The 24,693-nt window shown below is 36.8% G+C and overlaps 1 non-coding gene across 1 annotated transcript; it reads left to right on the top strand.

Annotated features, from left to right (window-relative positions):
- Positions 1–21,461: 21,461 nt before the first annotated feature.
- LOC120097659 (U6 spliceosomal RNA) lies at positions 21,462–21,563 on the top strand. The gene has a single exon (XR_005495207.1). It is a non-coding gene; the product is annotated as a U6 spliceosomal RNA (small nuclear RNA).
- Positions 21,564–24,693: the final 3,130 nt, after the last annotated feature.

Here is a 24,693-nt window from a genome sequence, read left to right as displayed (position 1 = left end):
GTGTGTGTGTGTATGTGTGTGTGTATGTGTGTATGTGTAAAGAGTGAGCGAGGGAAATAAAAAGGATAGGTAAGAAGGGTTGGAGGTAGGAAAGGGAAGGGGTAGGATATGAATGTATTTTAAATAAAATTTCTTAAAATGTTTAAAAGGAAAACATATCCGATTTTATTTAATGTGTTATCACACTCCTAACTGCGATAGCCCCTGTACTTTAATTAATTTTCAAAATAAAAGTTAATATGGGTTGGGGATTTAGCTCAGTGGTAGAGCGCTTGCCTAGCAAGTGCAAGGCCCTGGGTTCGGTTCCCAGCTCCGAAAAAAAGAAAAGGAAAAAAAAGGAAAATAAAGTTAATATGAAAAAATTATGAGTTAAAAAGCTTACAAAATATATTAATAGAAATTTGGTTTAAAATTAAATATATAAACATCACAAAGTGGAGTTATTTTATTACATATGCATGGTTCCAAACCAAGTCTTATTTACTGGTTTAATGGATTTTATGATCGGGTACTGCATTGGAGTCCAAAAGAGAATGTATTTTGAGGTCTTCTTAGCTCAAGAGGAAAGACTTCTTATCATGTGAGACATGGGCTTGATATAGCATGGTTTATAAGGAGGGAGTTCTAAAAGTAATATACTTCTAGAAGGAACAAATGTACACACAGGCAATGTTTTAAATTGTAATCCACTGGATTATTCACTGCTCTGTGTGTGTGTGTGTGTGTGTGTGTGTGTGTGTGTGTGTGTGTGTGTGTGTGCACGTGCACATATGTATATGCATGGAGACCAGAGATCGACATTAAAGACCCTTATCCATTTAACTTTAAGTATCTCATGGTTCCTTTATAAAGTTGTGAAGGCACCTGGCATTAGGAGATCACATTTCCCTGGGTTTCAGGTTACTGGGCTCCATTAGAACCATTCTTTTTTTTTCTTTCTTTCTTTTTTTATTAAATATATTTCTTTACTTACATTTCAAACGTTATTCCCTTTCCTGGTTTCCTGTCCCTAAATCTCCCTCTCCCCTCCCCTCCCCCAATACAGATATTCCCCTATACATCCCCTTTACTGCTCCCCCCAGTATTGCCCTGCACTGGGGTCCAACCTTGGCAGGACCAAGGGACTCCCCTTCCACTGGTGCCCCAACAAGGCTATTCTCTGCTACATATGCAGTTGGAGCCCTGGTCAGTCCATGTATAGACTTTCATAGTGGTTTAGTCCCTGGAAGCTCTGGTTGGTTGTCATTGTTGTTCTTATGGGGTTGCAAGCTCCTTCAGCTCTTTCAATCCTTCTTCTAATTCCCCCCCAAGAGGGTCCAGTTCTCAGTTAGCATTGACCTCTGTATTGGACATGCTCTGGATGTATCTCTCAGGAGAGATCTATTTCTGTTCCCTTTCAGCATGCACTTTTTAGCTTCATCAATCTTATCTAGTTTTAGTACATATATATGGGCCACATGTATGTCAGGCTCTGAATGGCCATTCCTTGAATCCCTGCTCTAAACTTTGCTTCTATATCCCCTCCTATGGGTATTTTTCCTCCTTTCAAGAAGAAGTGACAGCATCCGCATTTTGGTCATCCTTGAGCTTTGTTGCCTGACATAAACAACACTCCTCCATGTCTTAGGATTTCAGTTGCTATGAAGAGACACGGTGATGATAGTATTAACTCTTATAAAGAAAACACTTCACTTTACTTCACTTTCAGAGATTTAGTCCAGTAAAAGCATGGCACTATGCAGGCAGACATGATGGTGGAGAAGGAGCTCAGAGTTGTTCTACATCTTGATGCACAGGCAACAATATTAAATTGTTTATCACACTGGGCACAGGTTGACCATAGGAAACCTGAAAGCCTCCTCCAAAGTAACACACATCCTCCAAAAAGGCTAGACCTATGCCTAAAGCTCACACTTCCAAGTAGTGCCATTCCATTAGCATTCAGATATATGAATTTGTGGGGCCCATACCTGTTAGGAACCACCACACTCTAGAATAATTTTGACACAAAGAAAATATATCTATATGATTTGTAACTTTCAAATTTACTATTACTTCATCTTCCACACATTTAAGTCAGCTTAATGCAAGATGGATTCATGGATATAATCACTCTTCCCTGAGCCTGATGACCTGAGTAGAATCTCCAGAACCCATGTGGAATGCAAAATTTATTTTTATTTCCTCATAAGGGAATGAGATGAGAGCCATACCCAAGCTTTACTAATAAATAGCTTGGGCTGAGCCCAGAGGGTTTTTATCTAAATAACTTCTAGGCTTATACCTGGAAGCTTCTAGCCTTATACAGTCTAATCTACAATCCTAGACTTTGAGGGCCTCAGTTTACAGCCTCCGTCTTTTAATCTAGGTCTACAATGTTTTCATCTCCTGAGAACAATGTTGAATTAACCCAGTCTTTGCAGTTCATCCTGTACTACCAATAGTTAATAGACAGAGCTCTTCTGGCTCAAATCTCCTCTCCAAGCTGATAGATTCAAATTGTCTTCTTTTGGCTTCTCACGGAATTGCTCTTCTTGGAAAAACTACCTCTGCCTTCCACAAAATAAACTGTATAGAACTGCCTACTCCAAACTCAAAGGAACTGCTCCAAACTATACTATACTGACTTTATGAACTCTATTGTACTCCTGCACTGAACTCTACAACTCAACTGTATTGTCTAAAACTGCTTCAACTTCCACCTAACTGATAAACTGCTGATTTGACTCCGTTTGTGTTGCTCTTAAATAGCTTCACTTTTCTGTGCTGTCCTCCTGAGAGTTGGGCATATCCTATCTTTGACTCATCCTGTCAACTCTTTCTCTAATTCACCACTTTGTTTCCTCCTGAATTAGATGTCACTCTTAAATATGTCTCTTTCCTTATACAACTACTTTTATCTGAAATGAATGCAGTAAGAGCATGTCTGTATTCTAGCCAAAAGAATTAAAAGTGTATGGCCTGTCTACAGAGACCTAGGACTTTGGACATGATCTCTTTTCAGAGCAGGCTTGCTGTTGGATTAGAATTCCTCTACAATGGAGGAAAGAATAACTGATATCCAGAAGATATAGTATAAACTACATACTTACCCTATTGCATTTGTGTGTTCACATAGATATGCAAACAGACAAAGAAATAAACAAACAAATAATTAAATTGATATTTTAAATAAATAATCAGGTTTTAAAGCTTCTCCGCGAAAAGCTCTCTACAGTCCTTATATCTTTCTGCTCACTCTTGGGCATATCAAAAGTATATAATACATATATCTACTTACAATATAAAATATATATGGTATTATATACAATTTTTCAAATAAGAACTAGACATTAAAATGTACAGATAACATAACATTTAAAGTTCTAAAGCACATATTTCAATGGAAGCAATCACTGAATTATAATCATGTTCCATGTCAAGCAATAAGAAAATAGGAGTGCAAAATTATCATACCAAGCCTATGAATTTCCATTCATAACATTTATAGCATATGATGGATCAAACCTGAAATAAATTCTTGCTCTCAAACTTGAAATAACCTTGCTTTCAAACCTCAGAGGCTTCTCTCTCTCTCTCTCTCTCTCTCTCTCTCTCTCTCTCTCTCTCTCTCTCTCTTTCTCTCTCTCTCTGTCCCACTCTGTGTGTGTCTGTGTGTGTGTCTGTGTGTGTGCACGTGTGCATGTGGTACAGGTTTGGATTAATCTTTGTAATGTCTCCTTTCATCAGCTTTACCTTTCCTTCTGCTTCATCATTTAGGAAGAAAATCTCTCTGCAGAGTTCCACTCTATCTTTTTCATCCTGCTGTACACTCTTCTTCATTACCTTCAATCCTTGAGCAAAAATGGATGAAAGCCACCTGAGCCTCATGCTTTTGATTGATAGTTCTTCATAGAATTGGAAAATTTGTTGATTTATCAGAACTCCTAGCTTCAAATTTTTCAAATTTCTATTTCATATTATCTATTAAGGATGTGTTACATTAAAAGCAGTTGCATTCTTAAGGTTTTATGACTGAGACTTTCTCTCTGCCCACACATTTATTTTATACTGCTGTGAGTTTAATTAATATTAAGTTGCTTACACCATGATAAAAATTTTGTCTGACAACCTAGAGAACTAAAATATTTTAGCCACTATTTTCATCTACTTTGTAATTTTTTTGCCGTGTCTTAATTATTTCATTGATAATGTATGATCTTATGATCATAGAGTATTTCAAAAAAGGTCACATTGTGACTTGTGATGTAATATTTTAATATAGGAGTTTTATAAGTAATTATCATTTAAAAGACAAAAGCTAATGTTACAAATATCTCAGAATTGAGTAGTTTAGTATTCTTTTAAACTGTATGTGCTACAAAGCAATTCACAAGCTTTCAGATAAGCTTACTTATCCAGTGGTATTTCAATAAACATTTACTTTAGAATTTAATACAAATCTTTTAAGAAAAATATTGTTTTACTTGAATAGTCTTTGAATTATTTTGGAAGAAGAAAAACTTGATGCATTTTTAGAAGAGATAAAAAGATATAAAAAGCTGAGTCATATATATATATATATATGCATATTTTATATACTCATTACAAACCTATTAAATTATCGCATCCAAGCAATGAAGAAAAATATGAAAGATTGTTATACCTTTAATTTAAATATCCCTTTAAAAAGGTCTCAAACTGGGTTTGTCCCTTGGTCATAGTGATTTTTTAAGAGTAGTATAACTTTAGGACATAGGGCCTGGATCAAGGAAGCAGGACCCTGGAGATTTAGCCTTGGGAGCTGTATAATTGTCATGTAGATACTTTTCAAGAACATGGACAATCAGCTTTAGAAATGTCAGAAAACATTTGTGAAAATAAGGACCCCCTTTCAGAAGTTGTTCATACCAGGTATTTATCACAGTGGTAACAGCTTGATTATGCTAATAGTAGGACAGCAAAATAGAATCATAGATTAATAAGGGACAATACTTATAAGTTGATAATTGAAAGGAAAGGATCTAGAAACAGTAAGAGAAAAGAAGGGTGATTGCAGAAACATTGATGTCAGTACCAATGAATAAGCTGCACAATCACATTCAAAATAAATGGAATATTAAATAATAAAATTACACCAACACATGAATTTATACTCATACCCACATATGTGTAATAAAAATCAAATAAAATTAAAATGTTTAAGCTCTACTGAGGAAGTGTAACAGTATTAGTTTGAAATTGGTACCATTCTTTGTGCTATTATCTTCTAAACTTAACTCTATATACACCTTAGTGTTTTGTTTGGTATTGTTTTGCTTTTGTTTTGGTTTTAGGGAGTACAAACAATATAAATACAAACACGCCCATCAAAATGAAGGTAGATAATGGTGTATAGATATTCGGTGGACCATAGACATCCAAACTGTAATCATATCCCCAGTGAAGATTGACTCTCTTCTAGCATCTTTGAACTGTCAAAATTCTTCAGCTATAGGTGGGATTTCCTGAAAGTCTCCATAGCTACTCTCAATCTTTTATTGTCTTGATCTTCTATAGTTACAGCAGATGTCCTGTTTAAGATTTATTTTTCTATAACGAAAACCATGACCAAAAGCAGGTTGGGCATGAAGGTGATTATCTAAATTATACTTCCATGTCATAATACAATACTAGAGAAGTCTGGCCAATAACTCAAACAGGACAGGGACGTTTTGGCAAGAGTTTTGTGCATAGGTCTTGGAGGGGTGCTCTTTACAGTCTTTTTTGTCATGACTTGCTAATACAACCAAGGCTTGTAACACCCAACATGGGCTAAGCTTTCCTATATTAATTAAGAATTATACCCTACAGCTATACTTCATGAAGACCTTTTCTCAATGGAGGTTTTCTCTTTCAGATACTTCTAGTTTGTGTCAACTTGACATTAGATGATTTTCCACAGTAAGTAAACAGAGCTTTTATGAGTTTGTGACTCTGGTAATCCTGTGTTATTTCAGAAGACATCCTGGTAGTCATTCCCAACTACTGACATGCATAATCTTCCTTTTCTTCTTCTCCAATCATCTTTAAGGCATGTGGGAAAAAAGTTGATATCTCATTTAGAACTAAATACTCCCTAATTGATTGTTCTTTAAATTCTGACGTAGAGTGAGTCTTCATATTAATCCCTGCCTGTTTTAAAACAAAGCTTGTGATCAAGGTTGAAATCTGTAGGGATGAGAGAAGTACTTCAAAGATAAGTAGTGAAAGTGCTGAAACTCACAAACAACATCATACCAACCAAACAGGTTATATTTAGGAACATATGTTCAATTACATATACATACATGCATGAAATAATAATTAGTGAAAGCTAACCATGAATTTGAAGAAGAGCCAAGAACGGAAAACGTGGATGTCAGAAAAGGAAGGGAGAAATACCATTATCATATAATCTCACAAATAAAATAAAATAGTTCTATTTAGTAAAATACTAGGAGTAGGTTTTTTTTCTAGGGTCTATGGTCTGTATAGCCATGGGTTCTTGGGCAAGTTTGCAAAAGAGTGATGTCTTCAGATTATGTAAAATGAAAGACAAAACATGTCTGCAAATATTACAGTGAGCAAACAAAACAACACTTTTCACAGTGAATCACTACAAGAGTAAATGTAAACATGAAAACAGAACAAGGTACAGCATAGAACATAGTAGTTGGAGGAACTCAACCATAACACTGAATGAAGACGCCAGATAAAAAAAACAACTATTTAAGCAGTAAGCTATATAATTTGGTTTAAATAAGAGCACCCCACATAAGCTCATGTATTTAAATGTTTGGGATACAGTTTTTGAACTGTTTAGGAAGGATTAGAAGTGTGGCTTTGTTGGAAGAATAGAAGAACTGTTTCACCACAGATAAATTTTGGGGTTTCAAAAACATCTTTCTCTTTGTGTGTGTGTGTGTGTGTGTGTGTGTGTGTGTGTGTGTACATGTGCCTGCTACCTATGGATCAAAATGTATTGCTCCAGCATGTTACCTCACTACCTGGCTGCTATAATGATTTGAATTAACCTTGAGAAAACATTAAGTAATGCCTCAAATAAATTCTTTCTTTTATAAGATGCATTGGCCATGGTGTTTCTTTAAAACAATTGAGAGTAATTAAGACATTGTATAATTGCATATGTTAATTTTTCTGCATATGTCCATGTGCTTTATTTTTTTTAATTAACTTGAATATTTCTTATATACATTTCGAGTGTTATTCCCTTTCCCGGTTTCTGGGCAAACATCCCCCTCCCCCCTCCCCTTCCTTATGGGTGTTCCCCTCCCCATCCTCCCTCCATTGCCGCCCTCCCCCCAACAATCTAGTTCACTGGGGGTCCATGTGCTTTAGGCATGATGCTGGGAACTAAAATGAACTCTTCTAAAGGAGCTGAAATTCTTTTATCTAGGCTATCTCTCCAAAGACATGTTTATATTGAGAAATAAGTATGCGGTATTAGTCATCATGAGTATGATTAACTTAGAGGAGGAAATTGAAGCATGACATATTTTTGTTGTTTATCTGAACGGATACCACAAACATTCATTTACTCTAATTTATTTTGTTGAATTTTATGATTTTTATACTTTTCAACATAAGAATTTATTTGGGGAGATTATATATAAGATAAACATGTATACAGAATGTATGTGATCAAAGAAACAGTTTCTGTACAAGATGATTATACCTGAAAGCATGGAAAGGCAAGGGAAAATACCATATGCATTATGTTTAAAAAATAAAGAAATTTAATATGTTGGAAATAAAAAACTGCTGATAAGATATAGGACATATAAAAACATATAGAAAAATTTACATAAAAGTATATATTATTTGTTTATAGTATGTAATAAGTGAACAGAAATTTACATTTAAACATTATTAACTTGAAGATAGGGGCACTGAAGCTGCAGGTCCCCCATGCTTCAGACACTGCCCGGACCTAAAGAAACCAGGGACAGACCGGATAAACAGTTCTCTGCACCCAAATCCCATGGAAGGGAGAGCTAAACCTTCAGAGGGGCAGACACGCCTGGGAAGCCAGAAGAGACTACACTCTGCCAACATTTCTGACTCCAGGGGAAAACACCTAATGCCATCTGGGACCCTGGTGCACGGGGGCTCCCAGAAAAGGCAGCTCAGGCCCTCCTGGTTGCCACCTTCACGGAGAGCTAAAAAGCAGTTTCCTATGAGCAACTTGAGCCGGGGGACCACAGGTAAGACCAACTTTTCTGCTCCAAGTGACCAGCCTGGTCGACTAAGGACACAGGCACACAGGAATAGCTGAAGACCAGTAGATAGGAAAGACTACACAAACGAAAGCAGAACACTCTGATCCAATAACTGGCTAAAAGAAAACAGGAAAACAGGTCTACAGCATTCCTGACACACAGGACTATAGGATGGTCTAGCCACTGTCAGAAATAACTGAACAAAGTAACACCAGAGACAATCTGATGGCGAGAGGCAAGCGCAGGAACCCAAGCAACAGAAACCAAGACTACATGGAATCATTGGAGCCCAATTCTCCCACCAAAGCAAACAATGAATATGCAAACACACCAGAAAAGCAAGATCTAGATTTAAAATCACATTTGATCATATTGCTGGAGGTCTTCAGGAAAGACATGAAGAACTCCCTTAGCGAAATGCAGGAAAACATAAATAAACAAGTAGAAACCTATAGAGAGGAATCACAAAAATCCCTGTAAGAATTCCAGGAAAACTAAATCAAACAGGTGAAAGAATTAAAATGAAAGTAGAAGCAACGAAGAAAGAACACAGGCAAACAACCCTAGACATAAAAAATCAAAGGAAGAGACCAGGAGCCATAGATACAAGCCTCACCAACAGAATACAAGAGATAGAAGACAGAAACCCAGGAGCAGAAAATTTCATAGAAATCTTGACACAACTGTCAAAGATAATGTAAAATGGAAAAGGCTACTGGTCCAAAACATACAGGAAATACAGGACTCAATGAGAAGATCAAATCTAAGGAAATAAGGTATAGAAGAGAGTGAAGACTCCCAGCTCAATGGACCAGTAATTATCTTCAACAATATCATAGAAGAAAACTTCCCTAACTTAAAGAAAGAGATGCCCATAAGCATACAAGAAGCCTACAGAACTCCAAATAGATTGGACCAGAAAAGAAACTCCTGCCATCACATAATATTCAAAACACCAAATGCACAAAATAAAGAAAGAATATTAAAAGCAGTAAGGGAAAAATGTCAAGTAACATATAAAGTCAGACCTATAAGAATCACAACAGATTTTTGCCAGAGACTATGAAAGCCAGAAGATCCTGGACAGATGTCATACAGACCCTAAGGGAACACAAATGCCATCCCAGGTTAATGTATCCAGCAAAACTCTCAATTAATATAGATGGAGAAAACAAGATATTCCATGACAAAACCAAATTTACACAGTATCTTTCTACAAATCCAGACTTACAAAGGATAATAAATGGTAAAGCCCAACATAAGGAGGCAATCTACAATCTAGAAAAAGCAAGAAACTAATTGTCTTAGCAACAAAACAGAGAGAAGAAAAGCACACAAACACTCTCGCATCCCAATATGAATATACGGGGAAGAAATAATTGCTATTCCTTAATATCTCTCAACATCAGTGGTCTCAACTCCCCAATAAAAAGATATAGATTAAAAAACTGGATACGCAATGAGCAACCTGCATTCTGTTGCCTACAGGAAACACACGTCAGAGACAAAGACAGACACTACCTCAGCATGAAAGGCTGGAAAACAATTTTCCAATAAAATGGTCGGAAGAAGCAAGCTGGAGTAGCCATTCTAATATCAAATAAAATCAATTTTCAACTAAAAGTCATCAAAAAAGATAAGGAAGGACACTGCATATTCATCAAAGGAAAAATCTACCAAGATGAACTCTCAATACTAAAAATCTATTCTCCAAATACATGGGCACCTACATACATAAAAGAAACCTTACTAAAGCTTAAAACACACATTGCACCTCACACAAAAATAGAAGGAGATGTCAACACTCCAATATCATCAATTGACAGACCAAAGAAACAGAAATTAAACACTGACACAGACAGAGTAAGAGAAGTCATGAACCAAATGGGCTTAACAGGTATTTATAGAACATTCTATCCTAAAGCAAAAGGATATACATTCTTCTCACCACTTCATGGTACTTTCTCCAAAATTGACCATATAATTGGTCAAAAATCAGGCCTCAACAGATACAGAAAGATAGAAATAATCCCATGTGTCCTATCAGACCACCACGGCCTAAAGCTGGTCTTCAGTAACAATAAGGGAAGAACACCCACATATACATGGAAGTTGAACAATGATCTACTCAATGATAACCTTGTCAAGGAAGAACTAAAGAAAGAAATGAAAGACTTCTTAGAATTTAATGAAAATGAAGGTACAACATAGCCAAACTTATGGGAGACAATGAAAGCTGTGCTAAGAGGAAAACTCATAGCTCTGAGTGACTGCAGAAAGAAACAGGAGAGAGCATATGTCAGCAGCTTGACAGCACACCTAAAAGCTCTAGAACAAAAAGAAGCAAATACACCCAGAAGGAGTAGAAGGCAGGAAATAATCAAACTCAGAGCTGAAACCAACCAAGTAGAAACAAAAAGGACCATAGAAAGAATCAACAGAACCAAAAGCTGGTTCTTTGAGAAAATCAACAAGATAGATAAACCCTTAGACAGACTAACGAGAGGACACAGAGAGTGTGTACAAATTAACAAAATCTAAAATGAAAAGAGAAACATAACTACAGAATCAGAGGAAATTCAAAAAATCATCAGATCCTACTACAAAAGCCTATATTCAACAAAACTTGAAAATCTGCAGGAAATGGACAATTTCTTAGACAGATACCAGGCACCAAAGTTAAATCAGGAACAGATAAACCAGTTAAACAACCCCATAACTTCTAAGGAAATAGAAGCAATCACGAAGGTCTCCCAACTAAAAAGAGCCCAGGTCCAGATGTGTATCGTGCAGAATTCTATCAGACCTTCATAGAAGACCTCATACCAATACTATCCTAACTATTCCACAAAATTGAAACAGACAAAGGGCTACCAAATTCCTTCTATGAAGCCACAATTACTCTTGTACCTAAACCACACAAAGACCCAGCAAAGGAAGAGTACTTCAGACCAATTTCCCTTATGAATATCAACGCAAAAATATTAAATAAAATTCTGGCAAACCAAATCCAAGAGCACATCAAAACAATCATCCACCATGATCAAGTAGGTTTTATCCCAGGGATGCAGGGATGGTTTAATATAAGGAAAACCATCAACGTGATCCATTATATAAACAAACTGAAAGAACAAAATCACATGATCTTTTCATTAGATGCTGAGAAAGCATTTGTCAAAACTCAACACTCCTTCATGATAAAAGTCCTGGAAAGAATAGGAATTCAAGGCCCATACCTAAACATAGTAAAAGCCATATACAGCAAACCAGTTGCTAACATTAAACTAAATGAAGAGAAACTTGAAGCAATCCCACTAAAATTAGGGACTAGACAAGGCTGCCCACTCTCTCCCTACTGATTCAATATAGTTCTCGAATTTCTAGCCAGAGCAATCAGACAACAAAAGGAGGTCAAGGGGATACAGATTGGAAAAGAAGAAGTCAAAATATCACTATTTGCAGATATTATGATGGTATTTTTCAGTGATCCCAAAAGTTCCACCAGAGAACTACTAAACCTGATAAACAACTTCAGCAAAGTGACTGGGTATAAAATTAACTCAAATAAATCCTTAGCCTTCCTCTACACAAAAGAGAAACAAAGTGAGAAAAAAAAATAGGGAAACGACACCCTTCATAATACTCCCAAATAATATAAAATACCTTGGTGTGACTTTAAACAACCAAGTAAAAGATATGTACAATAAGAACTTCAAGACACTGAAGAAAGAAATTGAAGAAGACCTCAGAAGATGGAAAGATCTCCCATGCTCATGGATTGGCAGGATTAATATAGTAAAAATGGCCATTTTACCAAAAGCGATCTACAGATTCAATGCAATCCCCATCAAAATACCAATCCAATTCTTCAAAGAGTTAGACAGAACTATTTGTAAATTCATCTGGAATAACAAAAAACTCAGGATAGCTAAAACTATCCTCAACAATAAAAGGACATCTGGGGGAATCACTATCTCTGAACTCAAGCAGTATTATAGAGCAATAGTGATGAAAACTGTATGGGTTTGGTACAGAGACAGACAGATAGACCAGTGAAATAGAATTGAAGACCCAGAAATGAACCCACACACCTGTGGTCACTTGATTTTTGACAAAGGTGCCAAAACCATCCAATGGAAAAAAGATAGCATTTTCACCATATGGTGCTGGTTCAACTGGAGGTCAACATGTAGAAGAATGCAGATCGATCCATCCTTATCACCCTGTACAAAGCTTAAGTCCAAGTGGATCAAGGACCTCCACATCAAACCAGACACACTCAAACTAATAGAAGAAAAACTAGGGAAGCATCTGGAACACATGGGCACTGGAAAAAATTTCCTGAACAAAACACCAATGGCTTATGCTCTAAGATCAAGAATCGACAAATGGGATATCATAAAACTGCAAAGCTTCTCTAAGGCAAAGGACACTGGGGTTACAGCAAAACGACAACCAACACATTGGGAAAAGGTCTTTACCAATCCTACAACAGATAAAGGGCTTATATCCAAAATATACAAAGAACTCAAAAAGTTAGACAGCAGGGAGACAAATAACCCTATTAAAAATGGAGTTCAGAGCTAAACAAAGAATTCACAGCTGAGGAATGCTTAATGGCTGAGAAACACCTAAGGAAATGTTCAACATCTTTAGTCATAAGGGAAATGCAAATCAAAACAACCCTGAGATTTCACCTCACACCTGTGAGAATGGCTAAGATCAAAAATTCAGGTGACAGCAAATGCTGGCAAGGATGTGGAGAAAGAGGAACATTCTTCCATTGTTGGTGGGATTGCAGACTGGTATAACCATTCTGAAAATCAGTCTGGAGGTTCCTCAAAAATTTGGACATTGAACTACCTGAGGACCCAGCTATACCTCTCTTGGGCATATACCCAAAAGATGCCCCAACACATGACAAAGACACGTGCTCCACTATGTTCATAGCAGCCTTATTTATAATAGCCAGAAGCTGGAAAGAACCCAGATGCCCTTCAACAGAGGAATGGATACAGAAAATGTGGTACATCTACACAATGTAATATTACTCAGCTATCAAAAACGACGACTTTATGAAATTCATAGGCAAGTGGATGGAACTGGAAAATATCAAAATATCATCCTGAGTAAGGTAACCCAATCACAGAAATACACACATGGTATGCACTCTTTGATAAGTGGATATTAGCCCAAATCCTCGAAGTACCCCAGATGCACAGAACACATGAAACTCAAGAAGGATGACAAAAATGCGAATGCTACACTCCTTCCTTAAAAGGGGAACAAGAATACCTTTGGGGGGGAATAGGGAGGCAATTTTAGAACAGAGGCAGAAGGAACACCCATTCAGAGCCTGCCCCACATGTGGCCCATACATATACAGCCACCCAATTAGACAAGATGGATGAAACAAAGAAAGCAGACCGCCAGGAATCAGATGTAGATCTCTCCTGAGAGACACAGCCAGAATACAGTAAATACATAGGCGAATGCCATCATTGAACCACTTAACTGAGAACGTGCCCTCGTTGAAGGAATCTTAGAAAGTACTAGAAGAGCTTGAAGGGGTTTGAGACCCCATATGAACAACAATGCCAACCAACCAGAGCTTCCAGGGACTAAGCCACTACTCAAAGACTATAAATGGACTGACCCTGGTCTCCAACCTCATAGGTAGTAATGAATAGCCTAGTAAGATCACCAGTGGAAGGGGAAGCCCTTGCTCCTGCCAAAACTGAAGCCCCAGTGAACATGATTGTTAGGGGGAGGGCGGTAATGGGGGCGAGGATGGGGAGGGGAACACCAATATAGAAGGGGAGTGGGAGAGGTTACGGGGATGTTGGCCTGGAAACCGGGAAAGGGAATGACATTCAAAATGTAAATAAGAAATACTCAAGTTAATAAAGATAAAAAAATAATTAAATTCTGAGTATTTCTTGATGAAATCATTTGTGGTTTAAAGTAATGGACTAAATATTAAAACAAGGTAATACTAAAATAATTCTGTGCTAAATACATTAAAGCCACAGAAGCAGGCAAAGCACTTGAGGTTAAGGATCTGCATGGATAAACATCAACAAAAGGTCAAGTTGATCCTCTGTAATCAGCAAGCAACCATGTTTCTTATGTATCTGTCTGTGTTCCCAAAGCTTTAAACAATGAGAGATTCTTGTGTACAGAAAGTCAATGCCAGGAAGTGAGTTAAAATATTAGAACATCCATAATCTGAAAATCCAATATCTGCAGTCTTTTAGAGAAATATTTTCCCAACAAGAAAACTGTACCCTACAAAACATTGTTTTATGCACACAAGGAGTAGTAACCTCTACCTTATGTAAGACATAAGGAAACCATAAGAATTTTAGCTTCCAATACAAAAGGTCATGACTTGGAGTAGATATACCAAAAAATATAAAATTACAGTTCTGAAAAGGAATACACAGCATCTGGTAACTAAAGAAAACTTTAGAGAGTGCTCAATGAAGCAATGAAGCTCAGTGTATTTTCTGTGCCTTCAGTCAAAAGCCATTCACCCTTTTGAGTAGCAGGAATGTAAAAATGTGTGCTGGGATCATGTGTTTTGATGCCCAGAGAACTAAGAATCTGTGGCATTAGGATCTTTTCTCCTCTCTGTGATCTTTTATTCACCTTTAATTCAATCATCTCCAATCTTCAAACTAAGCTATGTTTAAAAAAAAATCACAGCAAGTGCTTCTGACTGACTGTGTAACTGCTTAGTTAAGAACTCTTACATGTTTGAATTGTTAAATGTGACAGTAATTAGAGGCAACTTGGGAGTTGTTAAAATAAATAAGTCATGCTCACTATCCTTGAAAGCATGACCTCCTGAAGGTAGAAACCAAGAGATTACTGAAAGTATTTATAGTAAGAGGACAAGGTAGGAATATGTAGGAATAAACATCGAAAACTAGAAAAATAAAACTTTTTTGAAAATAAGAGAAACTCAAAATACATTTTCTTTCTTTTTGTGCTATTGTAGTAGTTCTGTTAAAATTAAAAATTTACTCCTGGAATAAATTAGATTGGATTTTGAACATTAATGGTTATATTACACAGCACTTATTTGTTGTAGTAAATAAAACTCCCATGTATTAATCTAGGTAGCAGCCAGAATTAATAGTAAATTCAACAAAATGTATTTTCTTCGTATGCGATTTCATTAAATGTGCACCAAGTAATTTCCCAAAAAATTAAATGAGACTTAAAAGAAATATACTTTCATAGACAGGATATAACTGTGGTCTTGAGAAATCACATACTAATGAGATATTTGTTTTCATAATTTTACCATAGTGATTTGTACAGAGATCAGTGAAAATCAAACCCATGTGGTTTTATTTGCAGTAATTTGTTTTCTCTTAATATCAAACTTAACAACAAAATATAGTAAAATATTGTCTAATTATGAAAACCAAATAAAAGACACACAGGACTTTTTCTAAACATGATTCTTATTCATGCTACTAACATAGAATTTAGCATTTGTATCTGAGTAACAAATCCTATGTTCGTTGACCTCCAACCACATATGGGGAAAAAGGCTGCCCTCATTAATAGCCAATTTATCACAAATTTCAACTTGTATAAGCACTCCAGACTAGTTAATATGAGACAAATGGAAGCTTTTTCCAAGCTTTTTCCCTAGATATTAACATTGCTTTACCAACAATAACAAAAAATAAATTAAATACTGGCATCTTTTGGTCTCGTTGATTTTTACCAGTTTTTGTGCAGTTAATGGGTGGCCCAGATAAACTAACCAATGTGTTCCAAATAAGCAAACTGTTGCTTTATTCAAACTATAGATAAAATATTTTTACAAAATAAAAAGAAATATTTTCTCATTAGTCAAATATACCAGTTTTTTGTACATGAAAGGCACAATTCCAAAAGATATTATTACTGAAATTTACCAGCTTTTGTGAAGGTCAGACACAGACAGAAAGAAATTAGTCACCTTGGCAACATTCAATAAGAGTCTTGTATCTAGTTATGTTTTTGACTGGCATAAGCAGATTTTATACATAGGAACCTGGTGTCCTTAAGCCGGAGGCTTGGAAAAATGGGCAAATAAATGAAGCCATCTAAAGAATGGCATACTTGGATAATAGCACAAGATATAGGACTACGAATAGCTTTGAATCTTGGCTGTTCTGATCTAGTTCTGATTATTGGCCCTGTAAACCCAAACAAGTATTTTTTTAAAGGAGTAGATTTACTGGTTTTTGGAGGGATAGGGAAGACTGAACCTATTACCTTACACTGTTGTGCAACCTCTGAACCTCCGAGCTAGATCATTAGCTCTCTTTTTATTTTTTATCGTAAGACAAGTTTTTACTAATTTGCCCAGCATGGACTTTGTATTACACTCAAGGCCAGGCATGCTGTGAACTTGTGATTCTCCTAAATATATCTCTTATGCAGCTAGATTTACAGGCATATCTAAAGCTACTTAAGGGCAGGAAGCCATGAAACCTCCTACAGAATAGCTTTATGCATTATTTTAATTTACCAATGGATATCGTAATAAGAGCTCATTTGTCAATCTGCAGGGCTATAGGCAGTAACCAGGAGGACACTTCACTACTTCCTAGGAAGAATGGTTAGCATGTAATGTCTTCAGAGACTTTATCTTCATTTGTATTTTAATATCAATAGCAAAGTCATTTATGCTATTGACTTATTTAATATCTAAGACTATCAATATTCAAAAAATATTTTAACATAAAAAAGTATGTTAAAACAGTTGTCTCTTTAATGGACAAAACCTAAAATTAGAAGTTTTATTTGTTACCTCAAGCTAGTCCTCTAAATTCAATCGTCTAGTAAACTTGGACTTTTTAATGATGAGTTCACAGTAGGCGCAGTCATAATTTATAATAACTCTGACTCCTGTTTTGTAAAAATTACCAATCATATTTCAAATAAACACGGGATTTTAAACATAAGGGATTCAAACTAAAAATATAAAAAATATCAAAATTTAAAGGTACAAATACATTTCATAAAACCTTATTCTATAAACAAAATGTGACTTGCAATTTTTTTCTCAACTATAAGCAAACGATGTCATTCAATTCCTTACCTCCAGCAGTGAATAATAATTATTTATAACCCCTACAGTCATTTATTTTATTATCTCTGTGTATCTTCACATGAATATTCACTCTTGTAAGAGGAACTGTAACCAGATGACTCCTTCTCTGCAGAGAATCAGGATTTCAAATGAGCACTGGAAAATCATATTGCCATTCAGTTATAAGCAATTTTGAAAGTAGAAAGCAGCCTATTTACCACACCTGGTGAGCGTCTAATTATGATGGTCTGTGTTCATCATTTACACGCATTTGTCATTTTAATTAATTACTCAGGGCTCAATCCAATCCCTTTGCTACATTATAAAATTCCCTTTGATTTAAATAGGTGTAATTGTTACTATAAAGTAGCAGCCTTTGTGGAACCAGTGGTCTTCGTGCAATCATAGAATATCATATAAAAGCCATCTCTAATAGGAAATTTAGGTTGTCACGATTTAGAATCATTATGCCTTTCTTTTTTCTATGGCTATGAACTTAGAAAATCCATTACATGTCATAAACCAATTTTTAAAGATCTGCCTTCAGTCATAACTTTTATCTTTAATATCATTATAAGTTCTGAAAAGAGATTTTTATTGTGTTACATTAATAAGCATTACAAGTATATATTAAACCTGATTTGGATTGAAGTTTTATCTGCCTGAAGGCAAATCAAACAAATGAATATCAAGATTAGATCTCAAACATTAAGAAAACATACCAATTATTTATTTGATTCCTTAAATATTTTTATTGTTAGGTAGGATTTTTAATGAGTCATTCCATTCCTTGACATCTCAAATGATAGTCCACTTCCGGGTTACCCCTCCACAAGTGCCCCATTCCCACATCCACCCTCTTCCCCTCCCTTTGGACTCTATGAGGGTGCTCCCCCACCCAACCTCCCTCTTCTGCCCGACTGTTCCAGCATCCTTCCATGTTGGGGCATCAAACCTGCACAGGACCAAAGGCCTTCCCTCCCACTGATGTCAGACCAGACAAGGCCATCCTCTCTGCATATGTATCTGGAGTCATGGGTCCCTCCTTGTATACTCCTGGGTTGGTGGTCTAGTTCCTAGGAGCACTGGGTGGTCAGGCTAGCCTATGTTGTTCTTCCAATGGGATTGTAATCCGCTTCTGCTCTTCCAGTCCTTCCAACAGCTCCCCAACCAAGGTTCCTGAGCTCAGTCTGACGGTTAGCTCCAAGCATCCATATGTGCATTGGGCAGTTGCTGATCTAACCTCTAAAGAATAGCCACCCCAGGTTCCTGTCAGCAAGTACCTCTGAGAACAACAACAGTGTTCGGTTTGGTGTCTGCAAACATGATGAATCCCCAGGTGGGGCAGTCCCTGGATGGCTCTTCCTTCAGTCTCTGCTGCATTTTTGTCCCTATTCTTGCTTTGGACAGAAATATTTCTGGGTTAAAAACTTTGAGATGGATGGTTGACCCATCCTTCGACTGGGGGCCATGCATATATATATATATATATATATATATATATATATATATATATATTAGAGGTAGTCTCTACATGTTCTATCATCCCTTCAATACACATTTCGCTTAAGTCATCCCTGTTGGGTACCAGGAGCCTCTCACTTCATACATCATATATTGATTATATGATTAAATCCATCTTGCCCATCCCTTCCAATTTTTCCCTTACACTTTGTTACCACTGCTACTTTTCCTTTCCAACCTCATGAGCTTTTTATTTAGACCCACCTCGTTGACTCCGTGCTGCCTGTAAGTGTGTGAGTATAGGATTGCCTAGGGCAGTTAATTCCAACATTCCTAATGCTGCAACCATTTAATGCAATTTCTCTTGTCATGGCGATCCCCAACCATAAAATTATTTCATTTATTGCTTATTCCTGTAGTTTTACTATTGCTATGAATAGTAATATCTGAGATGAAGGATATCTGATATACTACCCAGAGAAAGGTCTTGACCCAACCCACAGGTTGAGAAACACTGCTCTATGGGAACAAGGATAGCATATCAGGCTTGCATCAATAACGGAAGCAACATTTCATTTCCTCCAGCAGTAAGCAATTGTCAATAGCTACTCAGCTAAGCCTGGTTTGTCTCATTCCCTCTCAAGATTTATGCAGGAAAATTCTGTGGTATGAATTTGTGTAGATTTAGTGCATAGAGTAGGAGTCATTGCCATCATGGGTGCAACAGCCCTGCCACATTAGGCAAATACTGTATCCCTACCATATCCACCTCCTCTTGTTTCCACAAGGTTTTCTCCTCTTCTTCCATAATGGATTTTGAACAACGGCAAGAGATGTGAAATAATTGTGCCATTTAGAACTGAGCTTTTTCTCCAGTCTCTTATTCCCCAAACTAACAAATTGCTGGACTTTAACTTAATTATCATTCACTTCCAAAAGGAGCCAAGTCAATGCTAGTTAGGGTTCAATGGTCTACAATTATTATTCTGATTTTAGGAGCAGAGGAATAGCCAGTGCAAGTGTCATGGGTTCAACCTGCTCTCTTACAGGATCACCAGTGAAGGGATGAGACCACCAACTGTGGACCAGACCCTCCTTTATCAGTCATTAATGTATAACCTGCCTTCCTTGCCTGCTTACAGCCTGATCTTCTGAAGACCTTTTCTTAATTGAAGTTCCCTCCCCTCATGACTTTTGTTTGTTTCAAGTTGACATAAAACTACAAGACAGAATTGACATTTCATCAATTTGACACATAAAGTATCTCTATAAAGCTACAACCTTTCCTTTCTTGTTGTTCATACTCAAGTTTATACATTAATATCTACATCATAACAAAACATTTTAGAAAAGTCCCACAATCTGACCAATTTAAATTTTTAATTATTCAGTCTCTTAAAAAAATCAAAGACTCTTTTAAAATTGAAAGTCGCTGAACTGCAAGCTTCTATGAAATCAAAATTAAGTAAAATACCTTGCTACTTCAAAAAGGAAGAACCAGGGCACAGTCACAATCATTAAAAGTAAAGTCAGACGTAAAGAGTGTAATTCACCGAATGTGCAATATCTGAAGGGTTTTCTGTCTGCATCAAGAGCCTGGATCTTCCTCAGCTCTGCCCTCTGCAACACATACTGTTGACTTTCTAGACTCAGACCAGCTCTACTCCAAATCCTCTGCTCTTTTTGATGCTTTTCCCATGGTACTTGGTATCTCCAAAATGCTGGGGCCTACTGAAGCACTGTCACCAATATCCTCTTCTGGGTCTTCTTCACAGTTCAAATACTCAAATTTCTATATGGTCTTGTCAGTGCTTGGCTTCCACTGCCATTGTGGAAGCACTTTCTTCAGTGGTCTCTTACAGTGCCAAGCCTCTCAGTTGCTCTGCATGACTCCATTATGACTTTCCAACAACACCTGGAAGACTCTTACAAATGAACAAGTTTAGAGGTCAGAAAAAAGTAAAACCTTGACCACCTCTGAACACAGCACGCATATGTTGACTCTGAGGAACATTTCCATTTCCTAGAAATTTTTTATGTAACTGATATTTTTCTTTCTTTCTTTCTTTCTTTCTTTCTTTCTTTCTTTCTTTCTCTCTCTCTCTTTCTTTCTTTCTTCCTTTCTTTCTTTCCTTTTTTCTTTCTTTCTTTCTTTCCTTTTTGAGGAGAGCTTTTCTACTTCATTACAAAAAGAAGCCTTTATGTGCTCAAAAAATACAAGATTGATCTATTTTCTTTTCCTATAAAACACTACTGTTCAAACAACCAGAATGAATGGTATCAGTTCACATCTTGAAGCCCCATCATATTCACTTGGGTATGGAGGTCCTTGACTGCTGAAAATCTGGCACTTTAGTGCACATGGTGACAAAGTCGCCTGACTAGCAGTTCCTGAATGTTCCATTTTCAAATACTGCATCCATGCACACCTCCTAAAAATGAGGTACAGTGGTCTTTATTTTCTTTGTTCTGTTTACTTCCTTTAAATAGAAATCGATTATTTTCTCACATAATACATACTGATTATGGCATTTACTTCCTCTACTACTATTCCTCTACTTCTTCCCTCCTATCCAGATCCACTCCTTTTCCTAGAGAAGAACTATTGTCAAAAAGATAACAATAAAATATAACAAAATAAAATAAAACTAACTTACTCGCTTCAGCAGCGCATCTACTAAACAATTGGAAGAATACAGAGATTAGCACAGCCCCTGCACAAGGATGACATGCAAATTCATGAAGCGTTCCATAAAAAATAAAACAAAACAAAACAAAATAAAACAAAACAAAAAAAAACCTAACACATTTAAGTTGGAAAAGACAAATTAACAGAAGGAAAAGAGTTCAAGAGAAGGCATCAAAGACTCACTATTTACAATACACAGGAATCTCATTAAAGCACTAAATTGGAAGCATAATACATATGCAGAGGAACTGCTATAAGCCCAAATAGGCACTATGTGGGCTGCTTCAGTCTCATGAATCCATAGGAGCTTTGCTGTATGATTTAAAGGACCTTGCTTTTTTGGTGTCCTCCAGCTGCTCTGCCTCTTACACTCCTTCTTCCTCCTCAAAGCTTTGAGGGAAGGGGTTTGGCAAAGGCATTCATTTAGGATGGTTGATCTAAGGTATCTTTATTTCTCTGTATAATGTCTGGCTGTTGGTATCTATATTTGTTCCCACCTGCTTCAGGGGGGTGTTTCTCTGGTGCTTGTTGAACAGGGCACTGGTTTATGCATATAACAGCATACCATTAGAAGTCGTTTTATCACAATGCATGTTTTTGGACACCAGTTGTGTCTTTACCCTAGGTCTCTATGCTATCCATTCTCTGGTTCTTGGTCACCTAAGTAGTGCCAAGTATGTGTTTCATATTGTGGAGTAGTTCTTAAAAAAACCAGTGTTTGTCACACTATTCCCATGAGCTTTGTACCGTTACTGCCCTAGCATATCTTGCAGACTGGACACCATTATAGATTAAATAGCTAGTCGTTGGGTTAGTGTTTTTTCTTTTGATACAGCACAGTATGTTCCTGTACCAAAGATGCAAGAACATAAGGGTAACAGGTATTGTGAAGGTGTAGTCCTCACCAATAGGTGATTCCAATTTGTAGAATGTAAGTAATTATATTGGCAACAGCCAGGGTTGTTTGTAGATTCCCGTGGAAACCCTTTGACCAATGATTCAATTATATATAACCCAATCCTGATGTTTGAAGTTTTACTCTGTTGCCTCAATTATTTGGCAATTTCCTGTGGACAATTTAATATTTTTATAAATTTTAGGAAGTTCCTACAGTATCAAGTTTCCTTGATTTCAAATTACCCTTACTTTAGCTCTCCCTCCCTCAATCCTCTTTCCCCTCCACGTTCACACTTGATTCTCCTGTTCCTAAAGGGCATAAATAGATCTCCTTAGGAAAGACAAATAGAATATATGCTGTTCTCTTCTTCATCATTGCTGATATCACACCCCCAGCTAACTAGCATCAAATTTCCCACTAAAGCAAATGTTTTTCTTCAGGGATTCTGGTATTTTGTTAATCGCAGCTGAGTCTATAGTCACAGGTGAACCAGAACAAGATTCTTCACTTAAAATAGCCATCATACACTCTATAAGGGACTATTGACTTCCCTCTGAAACTTCACAAGGAAGGCCTCCACTGCCTGCTTGAGATCTGCTCTTTTTAACACAACTATAGCCATTTTGTCTTTAGTTTGTATTTTACTCATAAGGTTCATTAAGTTCAGGTTCTCAGACTCTGCTTCCCAGAAGTAATTATCCATAGCAGACACAGAAAACTTCCCCTAAAGGTCATAATGCTATGGTTGAAATACTCATTCTCTATATCTCAGTGCTCTGGAAAACCACTGCTCTCCAACCTTCTTACCTTACTCAGGAACAGTGAGCTTAAAAGTCCACTGATAATCCTTTGTCTAGTTAGCCAAAGTGCCTCATCCCTTACCTTCCAAACTTCTGATCTGTTTTTCCCTACCCCGAGAATAGACACACATCACAGCTTGGCTCCTGTGTCTTTTGTGAAGCTGATGCATCAGTCTTGGGGTGAATGCTCAGTAAAACTATTCTTGCCTAGCTGATATCGGTGTTCTTATGGTTTGTGTAGAAATTTCTGAATCCCAACAGTCTGCACCACTCTGAACATTTTTTTCCTGTGTTTAAAACCTATCTGATTTTTTTTTACTGGATATATTGTTATTTACATTTCAAATGTTATCCCCTTCCTGGTTTCCTGTCCATAAATCCCCTCCCTCATCCCTTCCCCCTTCTTCTATAAGGGTGTTAAGCATTCTTCTCTTCCAAGCTATCACAGAAAAGCTTGCCAATCTTTAAATACAACATTTCTTGCCCAAAGTCACACACTCCTCCACAAAACATAATGTTCATGCCCATTACAGGAATATCCACTATTCTGGCACCTATTTCCTTTCCAGTTAGGGTTAATATTGACATTGAAAAATGGTTTCACCAAGAGAATGTTAAAGAGGAAAAGGTTTATTTGGTTTAGACTACTCCATCAGTAGTCCATCACCGAGAATGTCAGGAGAAGAACTCTTACAGGGTAAGAATCTGGATGCAGACCTGATGCAGGTGATATATAGGGTTTGCTTACAGGCTTGCCCAGTCTTGCTTGCGCATCCAGCTTTCCTATACAACCTAGGATAACCAACCAAAGAGTAAAAACACTCACAGTGCTCTGTACCCTCCTCTGTCATTAACTAATTATAAATATGTGCTAAAGCTAGATATTATGAAAGAACTTTTCTGAATTGAATTCTCTCTTTTCTGATAAACATGAAACTGGACAATGTGATAGTATAGTATTATGGGGATTTAACAGAAAACAAACTAAAAAAAAAAAAACCTAAAGTATATGGGGTTCTCTCTTAGGGCCTATGATCTAGCCATCCACCGGTACTGTTTCCTCCCAGTAACAGTATCAGTTCTAGATTCCATCTTGTGGAGCAAGCCTTATATTCAATCAGAAAACAGATAGTTATACCTGAAACATCCATGCTAATGTTGTGTCAAAAATCTATCTTGCCAAGATGGTAGTTATTTTTTGCATGCTGGGGTCACATCTTGGTGAGACTGACCATTACTTTTCTGCCCCCAAAGTACTCATAAAATCTCAAGTTATATGAAAGCTAGCCAATAGGTATGAAATATTTGGGTTAATCCCAGTTGAATTTATCAATATTCTATGTTTCAACTATATGGTATCTCCAAGAACATGGTCTTACCATCGAGTTATGAATGGTACTAGGTTTTATTCTTTGGTGAGAGTATAAGGGACCTCTATATCTAACAAGTCAATGACTTAGTGTAGGGGAATGCTGGAAGGGCAGGAAGGGGGGTGAATGGAA

Source organism: Rattus norvegicus, chromosome 16 (assembly GCF_036323735.1).
Source record: "Rattus norvegicus strain BN/NHsdMcwi chromosome 16, GRCr8, whole genome shotgun sequence".
NCBI lineage: Eukaryota > Metazoa > Chordata > Mammalia > Rodentia > Muridae > Rattus > Rattus norvegicus.
The sequence above is the reverse complement of the archived record's forward strand: the minus strand, read 5'-3'. Positions and strand labels throughout refer to the sequence as shown.